The sequence below is a fragment of the Rattus norvegicus genome, chromosome 8 (assembly GCF_036323735.1).
Source record: "Rattus norvegicus strain BN/NHsdMcwi chromosome 8, GRCr8, whole genome shotgun sequence".
In the NCBI taxonomy this organism is placed as follows: Eukaryota; Metazoa; Chordata; class Mammalia; order Rodentia; family Muridae; genus Rattus; species Rattus norvegicus.
In genome coordinates, this window is record NC_086026.1 from 56,052,241 (window position 1) to 56,076,593 (window position 24,353).

Sequence of the window (24,353 nt, forward strand, 5' to 3'; positions counted from 1 at the left end):
CTGTTTCTGCCCTCAGTAGGGTCTTCAGAGAGGGAGGTGAGCTTGGTTACTGCTTAGATGCCTAAGACTCTGTGTGTATCCTATCCTTTTGGCCATGAGAACACCAGCACAGATAGTCTTAGCTCTATATATCAACAAAGATGCTGGCACGCAAGAAGAGCCTCCATCACAAACTGGTCACATAGTTCTCTGCTATAGGAACCGGGACTTGAATCCAGCTTGGGTATTGTCAGACTGTGTTAACTTTGATGGGTCAGGGTGGAGAGGCTGTGGTTAAACTGAAAGAAATTTCAACCTTAACAACCTTAGTCTTCTTCTTAGGAGTACCAGGAGCTCAGTTGGTGGCCATTCTAGGAAATCACCATAGGTTGGACACTGTGACATCTTCAGGAAATAGCAAATGAGGTGGCTGGAGGGGGTGACTCCTAAATGTCACCTTTGGCACTGCTGGCATCCTAGGGTGACAATCTTCCTGCAGACAGGAGGATTCCTAGAAAGGGTGGCTATAGAACTCCTTAATGTTTGCTCCCTGGAAGAATGAGAGGCCCAGGGTCTCACAGCACTGGCTGTTGCTGAGGGAGGAGGTGTAGGCACAGCCTTTGCAAAGGGCACAGCAGAAGTGAGGCCGCTTCCTGTTTGTCTGGGCCCCTGCCAGCATGTTCTGCAGGGACTAGGAAAAGGAAAGCAAACAAGGGGATTTTCAGATGGTCTTTGCCGGCCTTCTACTTTGTTTTCCCTTGGAGGGAGAGGCAGCCACGATTCTAAATCTTGGCCTGGAGGAGCTGGGCAAGAGTAATTGGAGGGGAGGATGGCTTATGTGAGATGAGGAGACAGAAGCCCCGCTAAGCTGAGCTGGGGAGCGGTTGATCTGAGCCCTGATCAGACAAGCTTCAGCTTCTCTGAAGAGAATGCGGGCTGACCTTTCTAGAGGCTGTTGCTTCTCTTACAATGGACGTTTCAAAGGAAACTTTGGGGTGTCTGGAGAGGATCACCTGATACTCACTGACTACCAACAGAGACAGGAACCTCGCTACCCTCTCAGGGTTACCCATTTTATCCATGCAAGCCCTCCTAATGGCCTGCCTCCAGGTGGGTAATGACAGCGTCCACCCAACATTCCAGAGGCTCCTGAGACACTCAGACCATGTGATCGATCTATCATCTGATCCCACTCGGACGTTCCCCTCAGAGCACCTTCACACTTGCTGCTGATGTGGCTGGCTGCTCCACATTAGTCATTTCGTTTCCTCAGCTGGACAGTACGCTGCTGTCAGCAGGGACCAGATCATCTCCATCTTTTATATCCCACGTACTCACTCCCAGCAGGCCAAGCATATGGTGAGCCTTAATCACCGAATGGAAATAGGGAAGGAAGAAAAGAAGTAGGGGGAGGAAAGGAGATCTGCCTTTACCCTTTTCTCTACTAGATACTGGGGTTCCCACCAGGGACAGAACAACCAGTGAGTGCTGGGAGGAGGAACAGCTCCGTGGGTAAAGTATGTCCTGTGCAAGCATGAGGATCTCGGTTCGAATCCTCAGCATCCATGTGCAAGCTGAGCATGGAGGGGGTAACTCTCACCCAGCACTGGAGCAATACAGACAGGCAGATTCTAGGGGTTCACTGGCCAACCAGTCTAACTGAAACAGAGAGTTCCAGGTTCAAAGAGAGACTCTGCCTCACAAACAAGATGGACAGTGGTTGAGGAAGACACTAAGGTGAACCTCTGGTCTCCACATTCATACTCATGAACTCACACACACACACACACACACACACACACACACACACACACACACACACACACACACACACACACGAGTGGTCAGTTGTTCCTGACAGAGGTTAGCAGCACCTTGGTGTGGAAAGTGGTCCAGGATTTGCTCTCTGTACCTAGGTGTCTGCTTTGGGATTCTTAAAGCAACCCAGCAGAGTTATTTTTCTGAGTTTACAGGTGCTGGGCAGGACTCGGATTTTAGCTGTGGGGATTCCAACAAGGGCCATGTTGCCACCATTGGTTGACTAATTTCCACTGAGAAGTTTCTTTATGTGCAGTCTCAGAGTGCACTGTTTGCAGTGGACAGTTGACAAGTGAGGATGCAGAGGCTCAGAAAGATTAAATGACCCCAAGACTATGATTTGAATCCATGTCCTCAATAGTCTGCAAGCTCAGACAATTTTTTATGCAAAAACAAAACATTAAATGTGTGTGTAAGTGTGTGTGTGTGTGTGTTGTTAAAGGCAAGTTAGGGACAGTAGTAGCCATGGGGCAGGGGAAGTGTGTATGTGCGGAGTGATTATGTACTGGTGGGGGTGTTGGATTAATAGGGACCAATAAATCCTGTGACTTAGTGATTTCCCTACATAACAGCAACACACACACTAAAAGCTCATTTTTTTCCCCCGGGCTGATTTTGCCTTGTGTCATTTGTAGTGAGACTCTGTTCTGATAGCTAGGGACTACCCCCACCCCCACCCCCAGGAATCAGAAACTGTATTAGGATACGGATTTCCTGAAGAGGTGTGGGAGAACTCTAGAAACCAGGCAGAGCAAGGGAAGATTGAGTTTTAAGGCAGTCATAGATGGGTCATTCTGCAAACTTTATTGAGCAGTTCATATGTGCCAGGAGCTGTGCAGAACCTCACTAGATTGAAGAAATAGGGGGCTCTGGTCTCCGAGAATTTAAAGATTGACTGGGAAGGCAACAGATGAGGGTTCATTATGCAGAAAGATGGGCAGTGGAGGGGTAGGAAGGCTGGAGGGCTGGTAGGGGAGAGGCCCACACCTGGGTTTCCTCACTGGAATCCTCTACCCTGCATCCCCCTCAGGCCTGGCTCTGAGTTTAAGTCAAATAGCTTTGGTCCCCAGTTGCCTCCTGCCTGCCATGTTCCAACTCAATCATTCTTTGAAATTTGGAACTGGAGCTAAAACGCCTTTGCCCTGTAACGGGATTTGCACAGTCACCACAGCAGTGCCTGCGTTGCTCATCACCTGCTGTTGTAATCTGCACCACTAAGCCTGCAGCTAGAGGCGGAAAAGCTTAACTCGTTCCTCTTGGCATGGGAGCCATATTCAGGATGGGGAGCTAATCCATACCCCATCTCCACACACAGAGGCTTGCAGAGGAAGTACCCATGGCACAGAGGGCGATGGCTCCTTCTTTCCCAGAGGAGTTCTGAAGACCTTCACAGGAATTGTGGTGTCTGAATCTGAGGGTTAAACTACTCTGGGGAGCCTCTTTAAGAGTGTTGGGAGCAGAAACAAACAAGATGGCTAATTTTCCTGATGACTGTGATCCCTGGGCTTGACTGGGTGGGTCTCCGTATCTGCACCGGGAGAGTTAACTCTGTCTAAAGACATACACAAGTGGAGTTTGACCGTATTTGAGTGCGCATGTGCATGTATTCATGTGTACTGTATACCTTCTCATGGATGCTGATTAAATACCTAGATCTTTTCTAAAGCCAAAACAACTTCTCATGGTTTGTTGTCTTTTAAATTTATCCGAACTCTTGGTGCTTTGGAAGAAGGGAGTCCAGAGTAACACTAAGCAGGAATTTACTAACTGCTTGCTGGAACTCAGCTCTGTTTGAGGCACTGTGCTTAAATGTTTGAGACTTTGTAGGCCGATCATGGGTTAGGGGATCCAAACACATGTCCACAAAATGGAAAAGCAATCTAGAAACAGAAAAAAAGTTGCATATTCCATAGAGGTAGGGTGCAGACATGTGTGCATCCGTGCATCCATTCAGAATATATTTACTAAGCCTAACACATGCTTAGTATAGCCCTTTATTGCTGCTGAGAGACACCAGAACTATCCTAGTTCAAGTGGAATGTGCTGGAAGGACTGGGCAGTGAATGGGATTTGGCTTGTCCTAAGCAATGAGTTTCTGAGAGGCTGACTATCCAACAGGGCAGTAGGGATCCACGTGAGGAAGTAGTTTCTCATCTCTGGAAACATAAGTTTGAGTAGAGGCTTTGTAGGCTGATCTCTGAGATGCAGAAGAGACTATACTACATCCTTTAAGCACCCACTTATTCCCACTGCCCCCATTTTCCAGTGCACATGGATATCCTTCAACTGCCAGCACTTCTTAATGTGTGAGAGCCCTCTCTGTCCATTTCCTGATGACAAGTTGGAAGTCTCAAGGTATGGATGGCACCTAGGAGCAGCCCTTCTCAGGTGTCTGCTAGGATCCAGTATCTAAATGATCCAGTCTCTTTCTGTCTGGCATGGGTCCCTCCATCACCACTGCTTTCCAGAGTTCCTAACAGCAAGAAGCGCTGCTCCCTACAGTGGAGACTTTCTCTGTAACCAGCTCTCTTGGCTGCTTTCCTACCCTGACTTTCTTCCTTCCTGGTTATTTCCTGATTTTTCTTTGTACTTGCTCATTGGCCTCTCCTTTTTGGCTAACCTGGAGAAAGACAAAGGGTATCTTGGTCTGCATGAAAGCTGAGACCTCTGAGAATTCTTTCCTTCCATTTCCACCAGACTCTGCTTGAATTAAGAGACAGTGTCACACTGAGCCTGGAGCTTCTCTCCTCTGCTGGGGAACGGGCATGGGACATTTATCCCTCATCTGACATAGATGCTCAGCTTGCCTTCTCACCAGGTCAGGGGGGGGGTCCTCTGAGAGCCTCTGGTTGGGACTGCTTTAGAGATGCTTGCCCTATCATCTATCCCATTGGAGCTCAGGCTTTGTGACCCATGATGCCTCACAGACACTTGTGACTATGGCTCTCCTTGATCTTCCGATCTCTCAGTCTGCGATAGCTCTGGGCAGGGCTGAGTCCCCACATGTACCATTCCTAAAGAGCTCTGTTTCACAGAGTTGATGATCCAAGGGTTGGGCAAGTCAAGTCTGAAGGTCTTTTCTTTGTCACCTGGCTAGAAGGCATAGAATGGAATAAGCAACTGAGCCAGGCTAATTGCCTGCTACTCCACAAGATAGGGCACAGCTAGCGTGTACAGTGTATACGGTACATCCACAGAGTATAATGAAACTACTTTTTACAGAAGCCGGAAAGGATGACGGAGATAGCTTACTCAGTAAGGAGGGTGGACACTGTGATGGCCACCTGTTCCTCATCAGTGAGGAACTCGCTGTCCCGATGCTGGAAAAGTAGTCTACACTTGGGACCTTTAGGGAACAATTCAGTGGCAGAGCACTTTCTACCCTAGGCTGAGACCCTCTGGGATTGCTCACATGCAATAACCAATTGATACACAAGTAGGAAGATATGCCATCTTTACTGGATTCAGAATGACTTCAAAGCCCTTTCACAGGAGGCTGGATAGACAATGGCTCAGTGGTTAAGAGCACTGGCTGCTCTTGCAGAAGATCCAGGTTGTTTCCAGGGCCCACATGCTGGCTGACAACCATGTGCAACTCCAGTTCCAAAGGATCCAATGCCCTCTTCTGGTCTCTGATGGCACCTGCATGAATGTAGTACACAGACATACACTCAGGTCAAATACTCAATCACGTAAAATAAAAATAAAAGAATCTTTAAAGTCCTTGCATGCTCCAGAGAACCTGTTGGGTTGTGTAAGGGAGCCCCTGGGCTGCATGGAAGGTGGTTCTCTCTCTGCCCAGGTTTGCTTTCTATCTTTTGTTGTTGTTACGGGTGTGAATTTTGTGACACTCTTTAGTAAGTACCTTCTTGGTAAAATTCAGTTCAGAGGTTGCTTTCAGAGATTTACCTTGGGACAGAGGGACATTGTCCTTGCTGACTTGCTTGAACCTCTGAGTCAGTCTGCTGAATCCTAAAATTGTCAATTTCTAAACTGTACCTTCCAGAAAGCCCATGGTACCTTAGAGAGGGTGAAATGAGGTCAAGGCCCACCTCTCTCTCTATTGGTCTCAGAAAGTGTGTGTGTGTGTGTGTGTGTGTGTGTGTGTGTGTTTGTACACACACACACATGTGAGTGTGTATTACAAGGAGTTGGCCCTGCAGGTCACATTTCCTCCCCCTTACACACATATGCCATGACACCCTCAGGTGCATGGATACCTGTCTCACAGCATAGCCATTCTATGTAGTCAAGGGTCCTTCAGAAGATGTAACAGATACCCCAAGCAACAGTGTGTCTCAGTTCCAGGCGTATTCCTATAGCGGGGACTACAACGGGAGCTCGCTTTATTAGATCCCATTATAAATGGATGATTTGCCATCTCTGAAGATAAATGGGAAGCTTAATGCAGAGGTACTCTGTCTAGGGAAACTGGAGAGTTATGGATGTTAGCTTTGTAGCTTTGTGAAAGCACTTTCTTAGGGAAACTGAAATGACCAAGATGAGATTGAATTAGTACGTACTGGTATGAGCTTTTTCTCCCCCTATCCATCTTGATTTTTTTTTTTTTTTAAGGAAAAAGATTTGCCTCCTCTGTGAGCAGTTTCATAAAATGCAAAGCTGAATTTGGGGATGGTGATTAGCAGGGTTGCCTCCTGGAGCTAAGGATGCTGCTGCCCTGCTGGAATCATCTGTGGGGGTGGTTAAGGAAGCACCCTCTGCAGGCCTCCCTCCTGGTTGTGTCTGCTCTCTCCCCTCTCACTGGGCTCCCACGCCTGTCGGGAGCTCCTTTTTCCTGTGCTCACAGAGTCGTTAGCAACACCTTCCACTGCAGCTGTGGGTTCCTGGCTTCTGGGTCTCTCCCAGGCACCCTCTTTATTCCCCTGGCCCATTTTAAATTTCAGACCCAGGCTTAGCTAGGACGTAAACATCTTGTCAGTAGGCAACTCCATCCGCCCAAGATGAGGCTGCAGGGAATCCTGCCTTTCAAGAGAGGGATCGAACGGAGTGAGGAGGTGCAGACGTAGATTATTTCCAAACCAGTGCTCCATGACGGAGATGGCTAAGGTGACATAGGTGTGCCATGTTTGTGGAATCCGTTGTGGTCCCTTGGGAATAAGAAGGGACAGGTATCTGAGTCTTCAGCTAACTGTCTTAGGACCCTGAGCAAATAGCTTCTGAGATTTGAGTCTCCATGGTTATATATTGCAGGATTACACTGTGCATCTGGAACCACCCTAAAACCAAAGACCTACTCACATAGTCCCACTTCCTCTAGAGATGGTAGAGGGTGGGGAAAAGGCTGTGACCTGTCTAGTCTCCTGATAAGGAAGAGACAGAGTCAAGACTGCAGCCCTCATTTCCTTTTTTTTTTTAAAACTCCAGCTGATGAGATAGAGATCAGGAGTCAAGGAAGCATTGACGACTCTAGGAACAGCTAGGACTCTGAGGCTTCTTTTGAAGCCTCCCATCTAAGCCATCAAAGACTCAAGACCAAGTATTGAGGTCCGCTGTGTATTTGAGGCTTACAGAGTAAATGTAGAGGGGCACTTATTAGTAATATTGCTTTATCATCTAGGACCAGCATTCCCACCCCAACCCTTACCACCTGGCCAATGTCTGTCCCAAATAGCTTCATCACCAAATAATTCCATGAGCTAGGCTTGGAAAGAGACAGAATAGTGTGTGTACTAGTTTAGTTAGGACCCTATATAGTGGAAGTAACGAGAATTTCTGTCTCTCAGAGACTTTACTGGGCATTGGAGTTATCCTCTTGGGTAGTCCCCACTGGGCAGTGAATGGGGAATTCCAGCCTGGTTTCTGGGTTAATTTTCATGTCAAACAACTTTGTAGATATGGAGAATAAAAAGGGATAGCTTGCAACGAAAGGACTTAGCCTCTACTCTGTCCCACAAATATTTATGAGCACAGATAGAATCTATTGACAGCTTTGCATGCATGGCTGGGAGCTGGTAGGTTTGGAAGCAGTTAGCACCAGGTGGATTTATTGGAAATTTAAAGCACAGACTACATATTTTTTGTTTGTTTGTTTTGATTTGTTTTTTTTATAAAATGCTAAGCACTAGGCCTACCCCAAGTCCCAGAGTATTCTTTGTATGAGGATGCTGAACTCGGTAAATGGAATGGTCCTGATCACCTTAGATCCCTAACCTCCTCCATACTAAGGCCTGGGGTGAGTCCTATAGTGAGTACCCATCAAGGATGTCTTATAGAGGATACCCATCAAGGATGTCCTATAGAGGACACCCATCAAGGCTCTGGGGAAAGGCCAGAACCCACCTGGACAAAGAGCCTAGGCTTTTTCCATTTCAGGCTTCCCACAGTAATGTTCCTCATGTTGATGAGAGCCTTCTGGCCTTTAGTGGAACTATATAAAAAACATTACAAATACTAGTCTATTTAAACTTGTCTATGGTTTCTTATTTTGGAAGTGGGGCGTGGGAGTTGAGAATATTTCATCCACCTAGGACGTGCATCTTCTTATAAAATTTATGAATTTAAATTTTATTTTTTATTGTTATGTGCATTCATATGATGTGAGCGTGGAGCATGTATGTGCCACAACATGTGTACGAAGGTCAGAGGACAACTAGGTGGAGTCTGGTCTCTTCTTTCACTTTCCTGTGACTTCCAGGGACTGAACTCAGGTCCTCAGGCTTGCATGACAAGTGCTTTTACCCACTGAGCCATCTCACTGGCCCAAGTGTACATTTTCTTAGTGCTGCTGGCTGTGGCAGGAGCTAATCTGGAAGAACATTAAGGATCATTTCAATGTTCTCCCAACCTTTCCCCATGTGACTGAGGAGAGGCCAAGAGATCCCAAGTCAGGTAGGCGCTCATTCAAGGTTACACAACTGGTCAGCAACAAGGTTGAAATTCAGGCTGTCTAAATCATCCACGCATGTGCTCAGAAGGTTTTGTAGTAAACTCTCAGTGGGTATCCAGAAACCATGATAACCAAGGGGACAACAGAGGACAAGAAGACATAGTCCTCATTTCCAGAGCTTGCCATGGACTGGGGAAGAATAAACCGATTCCTATTTGTCTTTTCCTACATGTCATGAAGGAAATAGCAGAGTGGTCAGAAAATAAAGAGCCCCTATGAGGAAACCATATTTAAATTTGGGTTCACATGATGGTTGGAGAACCAGCGAGAGAACTAGGGACAGAGTGTCTTGGGCCAAGGGAACAGTTTTCACAAAGCCCAGGGGAAGCAGCTCATTGTCAAAGTTAGCATGTTGGAGCAGAGTGAAAGAAACAGGGTGGGGCAAGGGTGGATAAGGCAAAGGCAAGGTCACATAACAGCCTCCCTGGGTCAACAAAAGAGCCTGGGTTTTACTCCTTTCCACTATGGGGTCTGATTGAATTAGCTGCGTTCCTGTGGTGAACATCCGTAGAAACAGGGAACTTGGCTGTTCTGAGAAAGGAGCTTCTGAAGACACTTAGTCCAAGGAAGTCCTTTGCCATCTGAAGGGAAAAAGAAAAGGGATCTTGGAGGAGGAGCCCCACAGTTGGCTGAAGAGGTTGTCAGTGATAAACCAAGAAAGTGATTTCACCAGACCTTCCTGAGGACATCCAAGGACTGGGGCCAAAGGGCTGAACCCACCAGCCCAGGGATTAGCAGATCCAAATGCAAGGGTCCAATCCTAGGTGTGCCAAGTGAATTTGTCATTCTAATGAGCTAGGATGGTTTACCTCCTTGGGTGAGACTCTTGTCCTTGGGAGTCCTGGCCAGTGACTCCATGAGGCAGTTAGAACGTGGGCAATGTTAACAGACCTTTTACCTGGTAGATGGGATGCTGTCTTAGTAGGGTGCTTAGGGCTCAATTTTGCCTCCACTCTCTTTCCTTGGAGTAGGATCCTTGATCTCTCATTGCTCAATGTCTTCCTGCCCTTTTGTGTTTTAAAATTTCTATTTTATTTTGCTTTATGTATATGGGTGTTTGGCCTACATGTAGGTCTGTGCACCACTTGTGTGCCTATTACCTATGAAGGCCAGAAGAGGGCACCAGATCCCCTGGAACTAGAGTTACAGATGGTTTTGAGACACCATATTGGTGCTGGGAATTGAATCCAGGTCCTCCAGCAAAGCAGCCAGTGCTTGTAACCACTGAACCATCTTGCCAGGTCCCATTTTTCTGCACAAGAGAAGATGATATCATATAAGAAACTCCAGCCATCTTCTCTGGCCTGGCCCAGGGAACACTCCAGCTAAGTTACCTTTGCTCTCCAAATCTTGTCTCTCAGTGGAAGAGGTTGTCCTAGGTCAGTTTCTCTGCAGGTATACTGTGACACACTGCTGAACCAAGAAGAGGGTGCCCATGTTGGCACAATGAGCCTTTTCTTTGAAGGGTGGGGATAGCCCCGGGTAGAGTCTCTTCCAATTGAGTTTTGTCTGTGCTCTATCATGTAGAACAAATAGTCCCACTTTCTCTTTGTGCTGTGAAGAAAATAAATACAGGAAAAGCAATGCCTAGAAGAATCCTAGAAATCATTACAAGGTCTCTGCTGAGATAATACAACTAATGTTCTGTGAGTCATCTTTCAGCTTCGAAACTCACCTCTTCTGAGAAATCTGTCCCTACAACATTATACAATGGCATCCTTCCATCCTGTCTTTTTCAATAGTTACAAGCTGCAATATCCTGGAACTAATTCAATTATTTATGCTTCTTAATATGTGACCCGTGGGTTGTTTCCCATAACAACAATAACAATGACAACAGCTCCTGTCAGTTATCATGGATGTAGGTGGCAGACATCTTAAGAAGCACCCTTGGGAACCTGGGACTTTGGCAGCTTAAAGTGCTTTCCAAGAGTCAACAGTTGAGTCAGGATTTGGACACAAGTCTTCCTGATCTAGTACAGGCTAAGCCAGATAAATAGCATACATTCTTTGTGTGTCCTATTAGACCATGGAAGTCCCAGGAAGAAACAGTTTTCTGTACTCTTCCCATCTCTTATTTTAAAACTCTGCTCAGTAGTTGTCTTAGTTAGGTTTCCCATTGCTGTGAAGGGACACCATGAACAACACAACTCTTATAAAGGACAACAATTAACTGGGGTTGGCTTATAGGTTCAGAGGTGCAGTCTCTTGTGATCATGTCAGGAAGCAAGGCTTCAAAGCCCATCCCCACAATGATGCACTTTCTCCAACAAGGCCACAACTGCTCCAAACAGGCTATGCCTCCTAATAGTGTCACTTCCCATGAGCCAAGCATATTTAAGCCTCGGCAGTAGTAAAGTCAAGATTATTGTTGGGTGTGTCAGATTCCTTGCTTGAAGTTGAAAATGTATATATAGAATACCTTCGTGTGTGTGTGTGTGTGTGTGTGTGTGTGTGTGTGTGTGTGTGTGTGTGTATGTGTGTGTGTGCATATATGTGTAACTGTAGTTTTTGTTTCCTCAGATGAAGGAGATGAGATGAGAGCTGGACTTAAGCTGTGCAAATACATAGCTTAGGCTGAGTCCAGATTCTGTGTTCTAACGATCCCTAGGCCTAGGCCTAGGTTTGGAAGCTTCTAGCCTCTGTACAATCTAATTTCTCAAGCTTAATGATTTGATCTGGCTTCTCTTGGCTTCTGCCTGAACTGCTGTGTCTGGCCTCATACTAACTTTGGTAATATGTTCTAATCTTCTGACTCCTTCTTATTCTCTGATTTTTCTGTCTTCACCTGTGTCTAGCTTGTGTTTTCTGTAACCTGCCTCTGTAAAACTGTCCCAGTAAATTGCTATACACACTCACCACCCACCAATTCTCTGTCTGTCTGTGTGTCTGTGTCTGTCTGTTTCTGCTCTTAAGTAGCCTCTCTTTCCTGCAAATTGTTTCTGCTCTTAAGTAGCCTCTGTTCTACTGCAGGTTGGGGGTATTCTATCTCTGACTCATTCTGTCAAATCTTTGTCTGATTTATCACTTTGTCTGCCCTTCAATTAGATATCACTTTCAAACATAGCTAAATGTTTCACTCAGTGAAATACTTGGTTTTGGTCTCCAAATGAGTTATCTGTGAGTGTCCTTGTGGAATTCCCACCCCTCTCTTTCTTTACTTGAATTACTAAATCCATTACAAATCTGCTTTATTGATAAGGGTAAGGTGGCCATGAATTTAACTTTATAGGGTTCATCACTCGTCATTATATAACCTTGAAGTTCTCATCACTGTATAACCTTGAACTGATATGCTAATGTTTATTCAATAAATATTTACTGAGCACCTACTGTGTGCCACACACTGACATAGATATTGACGTATGGTGGCATGATGTGTAGACTAGGATAGAAAAATGCTGTGCTAGGACTAGCAGAGCCTAGAACATCACTGTGAAGGGCAGAGAAGGCCATTCTTGGTTGAAACCTGAATGATGATGATGAATAAAGAAGTGATGGAGATTCAGAAAATGCTATGGAGACACAGGAGACAGCAAGGCCAAGGCCTTAGAATGCAAAACAGGGACCCACGGACAACTCTCAAGTTTCTAGTTTTGCTGTCACAGACAGTGAATTACAGAGTCTCAAGATGAAAGCAGGGAATACAGGTCTTGGTAAGGGTCCAGGCCAGCCTTAATGCTTGTAGCATCTACTCTCTGAACCTCGGTTTCCTAAATGAAGGCAATAAGAGTACCTTCTAGAATAGTGATGGAGATTAAATGAGTAAACACTTGGTGTGCAGGGCACAGAAACCATTAGTGGTAGTAGTAGTAGTAGTAGTAGTAGTAGTAGTAGTAGTAGTAGTAGTAGCTGAGTTGAAAAGGGATAAGAGAAGGGCTTAGCTAACAGGACAAGCAAACTGGGATGCAGAAGATGTGAAGACAGACTCTTCCTGTCCTTGACTTCCCTTCTGCAGGGAGGAGTGCATGGGAAATAGAGGAAGAGAGAAAGAAGAGATGGGGAGATTTCTTCCCTGGCTTCCTGTCTGTCCTCTGAGGTGAGGGGTTGAGATGAGAGAGGCTAAGGTTGCAGAGAGGAATTTGGTGAGGCATTCTCAGTATGCAAAGACAGCAGCTGGACCCGGAAGCATATTTCTGCTCCAGTGAGCAGGGTCTTCCCTCCTGCAGAAACGCACCTCTTTTGAGTAGTACTGGGCCAGGCCGAGGGGCTGGAGAATTCTGATGCCCTGCAGCCACACCTCGTACCGCTCTGGTTGTCTGTGGTAAAGGGAAATTTTATAAGCTCTTCATTCCTCAGGTCCTATGAGGCCTTTGCCTTGCTCAAACCATCTCGGATACACACATATATCTTCAAAAGAAAAAGAAAGAAAGAGAAAAGCTATTTTATTTCATTGCCAAACTATCCACTTTAAATACCCTTTTTATTACAGTATCTGCATAGTAATACTAATAATAGATCTTGTTGGCAGTTCTAATGAGGCTGGAGAATATAAGGTTCCCAATAAAGTTAATTGTTGCCTTTAATATTCTCATACATTTATACATGGTAAATCTTTAAAGGAGAAAAAACACTCCATTTCACCCCTGTTAAGCAGCGGGTCCCAGACTGGAGACAGACCAAGTATAGGAACACTGAACTGGGAACTTGGCTTAGGGGAACTTTTGGGTCATCAGCTCCAAGCTGATTTTGATCAGGAAGAGCCTGGTGTTTAAGCAGGTAGGAGCCAGACTTCTAGACTGTCTTGGATGCATCTTGACTTTGTAGCTTGGCCACTGAACCTCTCTTAGCCTCATAATAGTGTAAGACATGGGATTCATGATGTGTGTACATTGGCTCAGCGCTGTGCTTGGTATAGTCCCTGTGCTCATCCCATGGAAATGGTTATCATTATTACCACTGTTCCTCCTCTCTGTGTGCATGCACATACATGTGCATGTGGAAGACAGAGGACAATCTTTAGTTTCATTCTGTACTCACCACCCACTCTTTAGGACAGGGTCTTTGGCTGGCCTGGACTCACTGACTAGGTTGGGCTGACTGGCCAGTGAGCCTCAGGGTCTGCCTGTCTCCTCCTCCCCATTGCTGTGATTACAAGCGCACACACACCGCTGCACACAGCTTTTTACCTGGGTTCAAACACAGATTCTTGGCATGTACAGCAAACACATCACTGAGTCAGCTCTCCAGTTTTTTCATCAACATTTTAAGACATGTTAAACACAATTATTAGTTTACCTACCCCTATGCATTCTCACCGAGGGTGAAATAAGTCACCTTGTCACAAAGACTATATGTGAACTCCAGAGCTGACCACAAACCTCTCCCTTGGTCAGTCCTTCAAGGTTGCACAGTGGTAAGTGTTAACCAGGGCTTGAATCCAGGGTTCTTAGTAACCAAAATATTGTATTAGTTATATTAATATTTATTAGTTGTTAGGTGACCTCTGCACCTGTGACCCCTAAGAGGGTCTTACCAAGTTTGCTTTTCCTCCACCTTTTAATGCAACCCAGTTCTCTACTGCTTGGGTCTGGACCAAACTTGATTCCGAACTGTGATAAGTGGGGGCACCTTCTCCTGTCTTGGGACAGACACTCCTGATTCCTGTCTCATGACACTCAGGGTCCTTTCTTCCCTTTTGTTTTTTCTTGGAGGAAAAAAAAATCACATGAGTTTTACAGGCGCAGAACAAAGAAGAGTGTGTGTTTCACCGTTTATTCTGTCTCCAGTTCCATGTATTTCTGACAGTTCCATTGCACTGCTGACACTTAGGATGCTTTTCCTCCCAGGAGGAATACCAGAGGGAGATTTAACCGGGAGGCCCACCCCTCAGGATAGGGGAGAGGGAGTGAGGGACTGAGATATCCCAGGTTAGGGGTAGCCCCTGTGACCTTGTGTTTCAGCAAACAGATCACAAACAAGGCTCTTCCCTTCCTGACCTTCCCCACCCAACCAGGGCTCTCTTCTACACATCAACGCCTCTCCTACTGGCAAGTGGCAAGAAATACTATGTGACAGGATGGTTGCCATGGCAACTCTCATTTCCAGTTAAACAACCGGGCACTGATGAAAGGGGTCTCGTTTGCTTTGGTTAAAGGGTTTTTGAGAAGGGTGTGGGGCTCCTTCGTTCCTTTCTTTCTTCCTTCCTTTCTTTCTGCTGCCTTTCTTACTCCTTGACTTTTGTCTTTGTGTGTGTGTGTGTGTGTGTGTGTGTGTGTGTGTGTGTGTGTGTGTGTGTGTGTGAAAGAGAGAGAGAGAGAGAAAGAGGCATGAAGTAGAGGCTCTGATGAGCCAGGACTGCTCAGTTTCTGGAGAAAAGCAAGGTAGGATCAGGCTGGACCCAAGGGAGGCAGATGGGGTTCTGAGGCTCAGAGAAGAGAATGTGCCTCACATCCCAGCATCCACGGTTTTCTCCCAGACCTACCTGCTCATGCCCATGTTCTGTCAGAGGAACGAAGGACCTGTTGGGGGAAGAAATGGGCTGGTGGAGGACCCTGGGTCCCAACAGGTGGTTGGGTAATTAAGTGAGCTTTATGCACACAACACTGTTTTGCCCGATGTAATTGCAGTTTCCATATAAATAATTCACGGGAAATTATTAGAGTGAGGACATTGCCCGCCTCTTCATAATTTGCTTAACCGAAATAGGCCCTTTCATCATGCACGTTGATTTGCCTTAAGACCACGCACTCAGCATCCTTCATAGGGCTGCTCCTCTGAAAAGGAGAATGCAGAATTTAATTAAGTTATGCAAATCGGGCATCCCCTGCCTGGGGAAAGGCAGGGTGTTTGCCCACATGGCTGTGGGGTGGCACAGGAAAGGGGAGGTGGAGCCAAGGTGTGCCCCAGGGGTTGGGCAGCTGTTTGGGGAGAAACTAGACTGCTCCCTCCCATAATAAAAACAGCATAGGATAAATGAGGGTTCAGGTCTGGACTCTATGGGTGGCACAGAGCAGACCCCAGGGATTAGACCTCCTGATTGGTTGTTGTATCTTTGGAGAAGTTTGTAACCACTGTCAGGATTCTACCGTGTAAAATGAGGATAATTAAAGGCACTGAATTGGGGCTGAGGGGGCAGGTCCACGTGGGCACTTGTGTACCGTGTTTCATGTGGTCCTAGCTCTAGGGAATCTGAGAAATACCGGCCATCCTGTGATTGTCATCGTTTCCCTTATAGTTTTTCTTACTGTTCTTATGTAATAATACTGAATTCTCTGATTCACGTTTTCATTGTCTTTCATGGAAGTTTCTAGCCATCCTGCCTTCCTACCACAAGGAGGATCAAATGTACAATTTCCTCCATAAATTGATCCATGATTTAGGGAAGAAATTACGAATTAGGGGAGAAAGCCTTGCATTTTAAAGCTGTAATAATGAAAGTTCAAATCCCAGGCCCATTGCTTGAATACTGTCATAGGCAAGTCAATTACCTTTATGACCCTTGAGGGCATCTTGCCTAGAGGAGGATGAGTGTTCTTTGCTTGGAATGGTTGGGAGGAACTTCTCTAAAACACTGGACATATGCCTGCTTTGTGGTTTATGATCTACAAAAAGGCAGAGCTCTGCCAGTGACTCCAGTGCATGCCTTAGTCTCTTCTTTAGACCCTTCCTTTACCATGACCCTTCCTCTCCCTCCTTCATACCATCCATAAAAATATTGTCTTTTTGTTTCCTTTTCTCATTTCTGGGACAAAGAACCCGCACATCAGAACTTAGAGGGAGAAGAATGTATTTTAATTCAGCTGACAGCAGGGGAAACATAGTGGCTTCTGTCTGTGAACAGGGGGTGGGATATCTGGTTTGCTCATGTCTTGGTTGTCAATCAGTAAGTAGAGGGTTCCACTAGAACCGGAGCCAGGTTGTGACCTATAAACTTGGTCCTTATAACCCTACATCCGGCAGCAGAGATCCAGTCTAAAAGGTTCTATAACATCAGAAAACAGATCCACTTGCTGGGGACCAAGTGTTAAAAGCATAGGAGCCTGTGAGGGACCGTTCTTATTCCAACAATAACAGTGACCATAGCATCTAATCAGACATCTACATTGAGGGATAAGTAACTGATGACTTTAAAGCTTTTTTCCCTTCAAGGGGACTGACATTATTTCAAAGGATTCAAGGGAATAAAAATGCTTAATTTCTTAATAACCAAAGGCTTGCTAATAGAGATACTCTACAGACCAGCCATCAAGTCAGAGGTTCTCCTTAATCTTTCTTAGAAATATGATCCTTAGAATTTACTAGACACTAATGGGTTCTTTACAAAGGAAGCTCAGTTTGGGAATTTGTTTAATGGCAGGTTTCATCTCTCTCTTTCTCTCTCCCCCTTCTTTCTCCCTCCCTCTGTCTATGTGTTTCTCTTTCTATTTCCTTATGGCTGGCCATGTCTCTCTCTCCTTCTCTCTTCCTTCCTCCTTATGTCTCTCAACCATTTTCACAGAGCCAGTTGTCTCATTCATTAAATAAATCTCTATTGATCACCTACTATATATAGGATAACTTGTAAATCATTTGGGTTTAAGGTTTTTGCCCTAATTGAACTTAAAAACTTGTAGGCACAGGTCTTAAAGCAAAAGGTAACACCTCTAAGCATATAGCACTATACTCAGTAAGGCCTGTGAGGGAATGATGAGGGGAGACAGGATAATAATGGGGGTTGTTTACATAGCAAACATTCTCCAGCAGGATTAGGAGTGACGTCATCAAAGGGAGATAGGCAGTGTATTCTGGGCAGTGGAAATAAGTGTATAAGGCTTGGGGTCAGGAAGAGGATTGATGCCCTTGAGGAGTTGGATGGACATTATGCTAACTTCATCCAGTAGCTGGGCACAGCAGAAGGTCTCAATAAATGTTGGGGTACCTCATGGCCCAGAAAAGTTGATTCATAAAATTAACCACCACACTCACTAAGGGGATATGACAAGGATGATACAGCACTGAAGTTGGGGATAGTCAGGAGCCATTGCCTCTCCCCATCCCTTGGGCTCGTGAGACTGAGAAGGAAGCAGTGACCAGACCATCTAGTAAGGGTTAGGAGGCAGCGGGTCAGGACAAGGATAAGTCATCTTGAGCAGAGATACAGATAAAACTCTCAGAAGTTGTCCTTTGGTACTAAAACCAAAGATGTTCAGTTCATCCCAGAAGAAGGGAAGAACAGGACTGCCTATAAGGGGACTCATTGTCAGACAGATGTTTGCTCCCAGCTCTAATTGTACATTCCTGAATTAGCCGCTGATATCTAGTGTCCTCACCTACAGTGGGATGTGCTTTGTGTTTCTTCTTGGAGCACTCCATGACTCTAGTCACGATTCTCTGGATTCTAAGAGGTTGACTTTTTGGGGCTGTGACTTAGTCAGCTCTTAATCCCTATGATAACGTACTGAGAAAAATCATCTCAAAAGGATGAAAAGTTTAATTGGGTTTGTGGTTTTTCAGCCCAGGGTCACTTGATCTAGTTCCTCTGGGTCTATGGAACCACAGTGCTTGATGGAAGCGGAGTGTGTGGAGGAGAACTGCTCAGTTCATGGTGGCAGGAAAGCCAAGACGGGAATAGGGAAGGTTCTCATATCCCTCTCAAGGGCAGGCCTCCAGTACCCCTCAACAATACCAACAGCTGGGGACCAAGTCTTCAACACGTGGTGTTTGGAGGGACATTGAAGACCCACACCACAATAGACTACATTGAAAGGATAAGATACCCAACAGTAGATCTTCTCCCTTCCGGCTTGACTGAAGTGAAGGATCAAGAAAGCCTAGAAAGGCAAAAAGGTTAAGGCATACATTTCTCCTGCTCCCTCAGTGCTGGGCTGTGAGTGGGCCGCCTCCCTCTCTAAACGGCTATACTCCAGTTTCCCTTGTGTTACAGATCCTGAGTCCAAGTTCTGGGCACTACTGCCTCCCAGTCTTACCTGTGGTCACTAATCCCACAGTTCCGTATCATCCTTGTCATGTCTTCTTAATTCTGCCCATGTATTTGAAGAGTTCCCTCAGTTAGCGTGATGATTAATTTCATATGTCAACTTGAACGGGCTATGAGGTACTCTAATATTTGTCCAGACATTTTGGTGTGTCCTGTCTCTAGATGAGGTTAGCATTTGATTTAGTGTGCAGTAAAGATTATTCTCTCTAACAAGCCATATGCTATTCAACCAAGAGATCGGATGAGGAAGAACAAATGCTTGACCATCTTGAGTTAGACATGAGCCTTCTACCCTCAGACTGGAACTTACCCCATTGATTTTCTGTTTCTTCAGCTCGCCAACTTAAGGACTTGTAAGCCGCTCACTTCGTGGGAGAGAGACAGAGAGAGGCTCTGACGCTTCATATTGATTGCCAGCTTGACAGCACGTACAATCATCTGGGATGTGAGTCTCTAGGCATGCCTCTTAGGGAGTTTCCCGATTAGGTTAATGGAGGTGGGTGGGGAATAGTTCACCCTAAATGTGAGTGGTACCATTCCATGGGAAGAGATCCCAGGCTGAATAAAAAGAATGCAAGCTCAACACCAATATTAACCTCTCCTTGATTCCTGACTACAGAGGCAAAGTGACCAACTGCCTCCCTGCCATGATGGATTTTGCAATCAAACTGTGAACCAAAATCAACACTTCCTTCAGTTGCTTTTCCTATGTGTTTTCTGACAGCCATGAGAAAAGTGTTAATACAGGTACCTGGGACAAGATACAGCACCCAAGGACATATCCTTGGGGATCTTCTTGCTGTACCTAGATGTGGAAGTTTCCATTGCCTCCCAATGCTGTCACATCATGAGTCCATCAAGGGAAAAATCCATGGATTAGGTCACACAGCGTCCCCACTCCCTTAAAACAGGAATCTCTCTTTCAATGACTGGATCTACCAACTGGAACCAATCCCAACTCTTTTTTTTTTCCTGAGAGCATCTCCTATTCAGACCATCTTAGAACCTCTCAGCTTCGATAACCGTGTGGGCCAACCTCCTCCCTACCCCTACCCCTGCCTTTTTCCCTACACACCAGCCTTGATTGGAAAATTAGTACCAGGAAAAGGAAAGAGACGAAACAATTATCTCCATTACGGCTCCTGTACCTCTCCACAAATGCCTTTACCTTTCACCTCATTAAAACTTAATCGACATACAATAAACTGAACATATTTAAAGTGTATCATATGATGAGTTTTGACATATGTGTGTTCAAGATAATGAGCATATCCATCATCCCCCAAAGTTTCTTTGTGCCCTCCCCCTTTGAAATCCTTGGCTCCTGCTCCCCGCCCCCAGTCCCTAGGCAACCAGATCTGCTTTCTGTCACTACGGGCTCATTTGCATTTCCTACAATTATATAAATGGAAGCATCCAGTATTATGCGCTGTTTGCTTGTCTTCTTTCACTCAGCATAATTATTTTGAGCTCCATCTGTGTCGTAGTATGTATCGATAGTTCACTCCTTCTCACTTGATGATATTTTGTTACATGAATATCCTGCGATTTGTTTATCCGTTCACCAGTTGATGGACCCATGATATTTCCAGGCTTTTTTTTTCCTTTACTATTCTAATTCATGTTGCTAAGAGCATTTAGGTGAAAGTCTAGACCTGCCTATTCTGTCCCTCTTCCTGGGTACACTCCTAAAAGAGGAATGGTTGGATCACATTCTAGGTAGTTGTTTAACTTTTTGAAAAGGTGCCATACTGCCTTCTAAATTAGTCGTACCATTTTACATTACCCAGCAGTGTATGAGGATTCCAATTGATTCACAGTCTTGGCAGCACTTGGTACGTTCAGGCTGCTTAACTTTAGCCATTCCAAGAGATGCACACCAATATGCCTGGTAGTATCCATTTGCATTTCCCTAATGAAGAGCGATGTTAAATATCTGTCATATGCTTCTTTTTTGTGTGATGTACCTTCTATGGTAAAGCCAGATTTCTTAAAACTCAATTTAAAATTAAATTGTTTATGCTCTTATTATTGTTTTGAGTGGTATTTACACATTGCAGATATAAGCCTTTCATGAAATGTAGCTTAGGAATGTTTTGAACTGGGGAGATGGCCGAGTGTATAAATGTTTGCCATACAAGTGGGAGAAGCAGAGTGTGAACCCTCAGAATCCACATCAATCTGGATGGAGTAGCACACATGGCTGTAATTCCTGCATTCCTACAGAGAGATAGAAGGTGGAGCTAGAGGAATTCCTGCAAGATCACAGCTAGCCTGGCATGCAAGGTGGGGAAAATAGGAGGGGCACTGGCGAGACCCTCTTCCAAACAAGGAGGAAGACAAGGACCGACTCCCAAGGTTGTTCTCTGACTTATATTTATGGGGCATGTTATGCACATGCTTGAATTCTCCCACACATGTACAAAGATAAATAATAATAAAAATAATATTTTCTTGGTCTATGGCTCCTCCCTTCATTCTCCTTTTCAACTTCTTTGAAAAGTGTACATTTTAAATATTGGTGAAATCCAATCTACCAATTTGTTCTTTAATGCCCTTGCAGCTAAGAAATCTTTTCCTTTGCCATAAGGGTCAGACCACAACTCTTGTTTATGTCAGTTGGCCATATGCAGTGATTGGTCCATTCTATCAAAGTCTGTGAAGCATACTCTAGGATGTTTGCACAACAAAAAAATTAATGGGGATAATTTTTCAGAGCTTAAGCTTCGGCTGTGGTTGTGGATTTGTCCACTACTCTGTGTATTTCTGCCCCTCCCTTGCTAGCGGAGGTATAGCTACTTGGGATTGTATCTTACTGAATCAGTCCCTCTTTTAACTATGTAATAACATTAAAGTCATTCCTGGTAATATATTTCTGTGTGTACGCTGGAGCCTACTTTCCCTGATATAATGTAACCCTCAGAGTGCTCTTCCTTTTTAGTAGCTTTATTGGACTTCGTTATATACAGGGTAACTTCTAGAAGTATTAAATTTTGTTGGTAAGTGTTGTTGTGGTCTGTATATAAAGTGTCTCCACAAAAGGCTTGGATGTTTGAAGACTTGGCCCTTGGCTCAAGCACTGTCCAGAGGTAGGACTTTGCGGAAGTTATTGGATAATAAAGCTTTGCCTTCATCCAGGGTTCGTAATTTGATGACATCACTGGGAACTTATGAAGCATTAGGAGAAAAGGCATGTAGGTCACTGTGGTAGCCTGTGAAGGATATATATCTTGTTCCACGTCCCTTCCTGTTGTCCATCCCCCCTGTCTCTGCTCCCTGGCCACCATGAGCATGAGGTGAGCAGTGTGCCTTCCCACAATGAAGGACTGATCCTTCTGAAATAAAGAGCCAGGGTAAACTTTTCTCCTTTATTCAATTTCTATCAGATGTTTGCCACAGAGATGAACATTCAAACCAACAGAATTTTGCATGCTCTTTAAGTAATTGTTTAAAATATCATGCACAGAATCACTCAAAATTTGTACTGTGGCATGTAACCATCCAGTTGTGAGTCATTTACTTGAAAAGATTGACCTCTCTCTAGTGAATGGTCTCTACAGAATTGTCAAAACGGTCCTGTGTCTGGACTCTGTCTTGTATCAATTCATTTATTAAGCATTTCTAACCGGACCTCAGCTTTTCATCACTGTACCTTTATAACTCTGCAGCGAAGGTGGTGTTAAGTCTCTAGCTTTGCCCTCTTCAAAGTTCTGTTTTCTGCTTCGGAGTTTATTCATTTGTTTGTATTTTCATCAAATTAAAAAAGTCAATTTCTATTAAGCAGCATGGTCCAGCCTTGTCTGGTGCTGCATGCTTTAATCCTAAACCTAGCAGCTAAGGAAAGGATGAAAGGGATGTGAAGGCATCTGGGTTACAGTGTCAAAGCCCTGAATCTGGAACACTGATTCATATTATGTTGAATCTAAAATTGGCATTTTTACATCAGAGAGTCTTCCAAGTCATGAACAGAGTACCTATTACTAGTTGTTAGGCTGTTTAAGTCTTCATCCCAACAATATTTTCGGCTCTCTGCTGTATGTATCTTTCAAATATCTCACACTGCTGATAACATCATAAATAATAGGTTTCATAATTGTTATTTTGATTACATATTTTGGTATTTAAAAATATTTGGAATTCTCAGATTTTATGTATACATTTCTACTTTGGTGAACATATTTGTTAGTTCTGACAGCTTTTCAGAGATTCTATTGTACTTTTAATCCATGAATAACCATGTTGTCTTCGAATAAACACAGTTGCTTGCTCTTTTCCATTCCCCACTCCTTTAAAAAATTTTCTTACTGCTAGAACTCACAGCACAGTGTCTTAACAGAAAGTGTAACCTTTGTTCAGTTATGGTTCATGTGAGGGCAAAGCATGACTTTTAAAAAATACATAAATACCCTTTTTGGGTCAAGGAATATTCTCTTCTACCCATACTTTGGTCTGAACTTACGTTTCAAATGGATGATGGATTTTGCCAAATACTTTACTGGCATCTATTGAGAACATGTGTGATTTCTTAAAAATGTGTTCATACATTAAATGACACTGGTAAAATTTGAATATTAAACCAGCCTTGCATTCCTGGACTAAATCTCTTCTTACTCACCATAATTACCTGTTTTCATAGACGATTCAACATGTGCTAATTTTGTGTAGATCTTTTTCAGCAATGGTATCGATCTGTAACTTTCTGATAATATATCTGGTTTTTAGATGTGGATGACAATGGTCGTATAGAATGAATTGTGATATTTTCTTGTCTTCAATTTTCCAGAAAAGAATGTAAATATTGATAATGTTTTGCAAAGCTATTCAGTAGAAAATTTGAATAAACCCTTTTTAATCTTGAAGGTTTTGCTTTTTGGGGGTTATTATAACAAGGTCTCACTACGTAGTCTAGACTTCTCTTAAAGTCCCTATGTAATCCAAGGGTAGCCTTGAGAACATGGTCGTCCTGCCTTAACCTCCTAAGTGTTGGGATTCTGGTCCTATGACATGATGCTGATCTTGAAGTCTTTCACTTTCCTCTTTAACTGCAGTTTCTTTAAGAGATTGATGTCCAGATTCTTTCTTAAATTGAGAACTGGTGATTTTAATCTTCTAGCTTATTTATTTTTCTAAGTTGCTGTATTTATTGGCATGGTTATTGATAATGAGCCCTTACTCTTTAATGTGGAATCCATAGAGTTGCGATGTCTCTCATCATTTATATTTGTAGTTTATCTCTTCTTTTTATTTCTGATACGCCTGGTTAAAGATTTAATTTATCAATTTTATTGATAATCTCAAAGAATCACATTTTGGTTTTATTGATTTTCTTTATTGTTTTTCTGGTATTGATTTCTGTTATGATATTTATGAGTGACTTTTCTTCTTCTGATTTGCTTGGATTTCATTTATATTTTAACTTTCTTAAGGTGGAAGTTGAGTTCTTTGATTTAATAATTCCCCCTCCCTTCTTTCCTGGTGGTGGCTTTTAGTGCACAATACCTCTTCTCTACTAAGTGCTGCATTTGTGGCTTCCTCCAATTTTAGTTAAGTTATATCATGTTCTCTTTTTAATCTACCCAAGAGAACTTTATAGTTTTCATTTTGAATTCTCCCCAATTTGTAGGTTATTTGTTTACTGAGTGTTTGGGTATTTTTCAGAGGTACTTCTATTAATTTCTGATTTAACATAATGAGTATTTGGATGACTTGAACTCTTCATATAAACTGACT

General features: G+C 44.0%; 1 long non-coding RNA gene across 2 annotated transcripts in view; it reads left to right on the top strand.

Annotated features, from left to right (window-relative positions):
- The window catches only part of LOC134480164 (uncharacterized), a 36,786-nt gene extending 16,135 nt beyond the window's left edge, over nucleotides 1-20,651 (top strand). For both annotated transcript variants that reach the window (XR_010054375.1, XR_010054374.1), the window contains exon 2: nucleotides 18,958-20,651. This is a non-coding gene — a long non-coding RNA (uncharacterized LOC134480164). The remainder of the gene's footprint in view (nucleotides 1-18,957) is intronic.
- The last annotated feature ends 3,702 nt before the right edge of the window (nucleotides 20,652-24,353 follow it).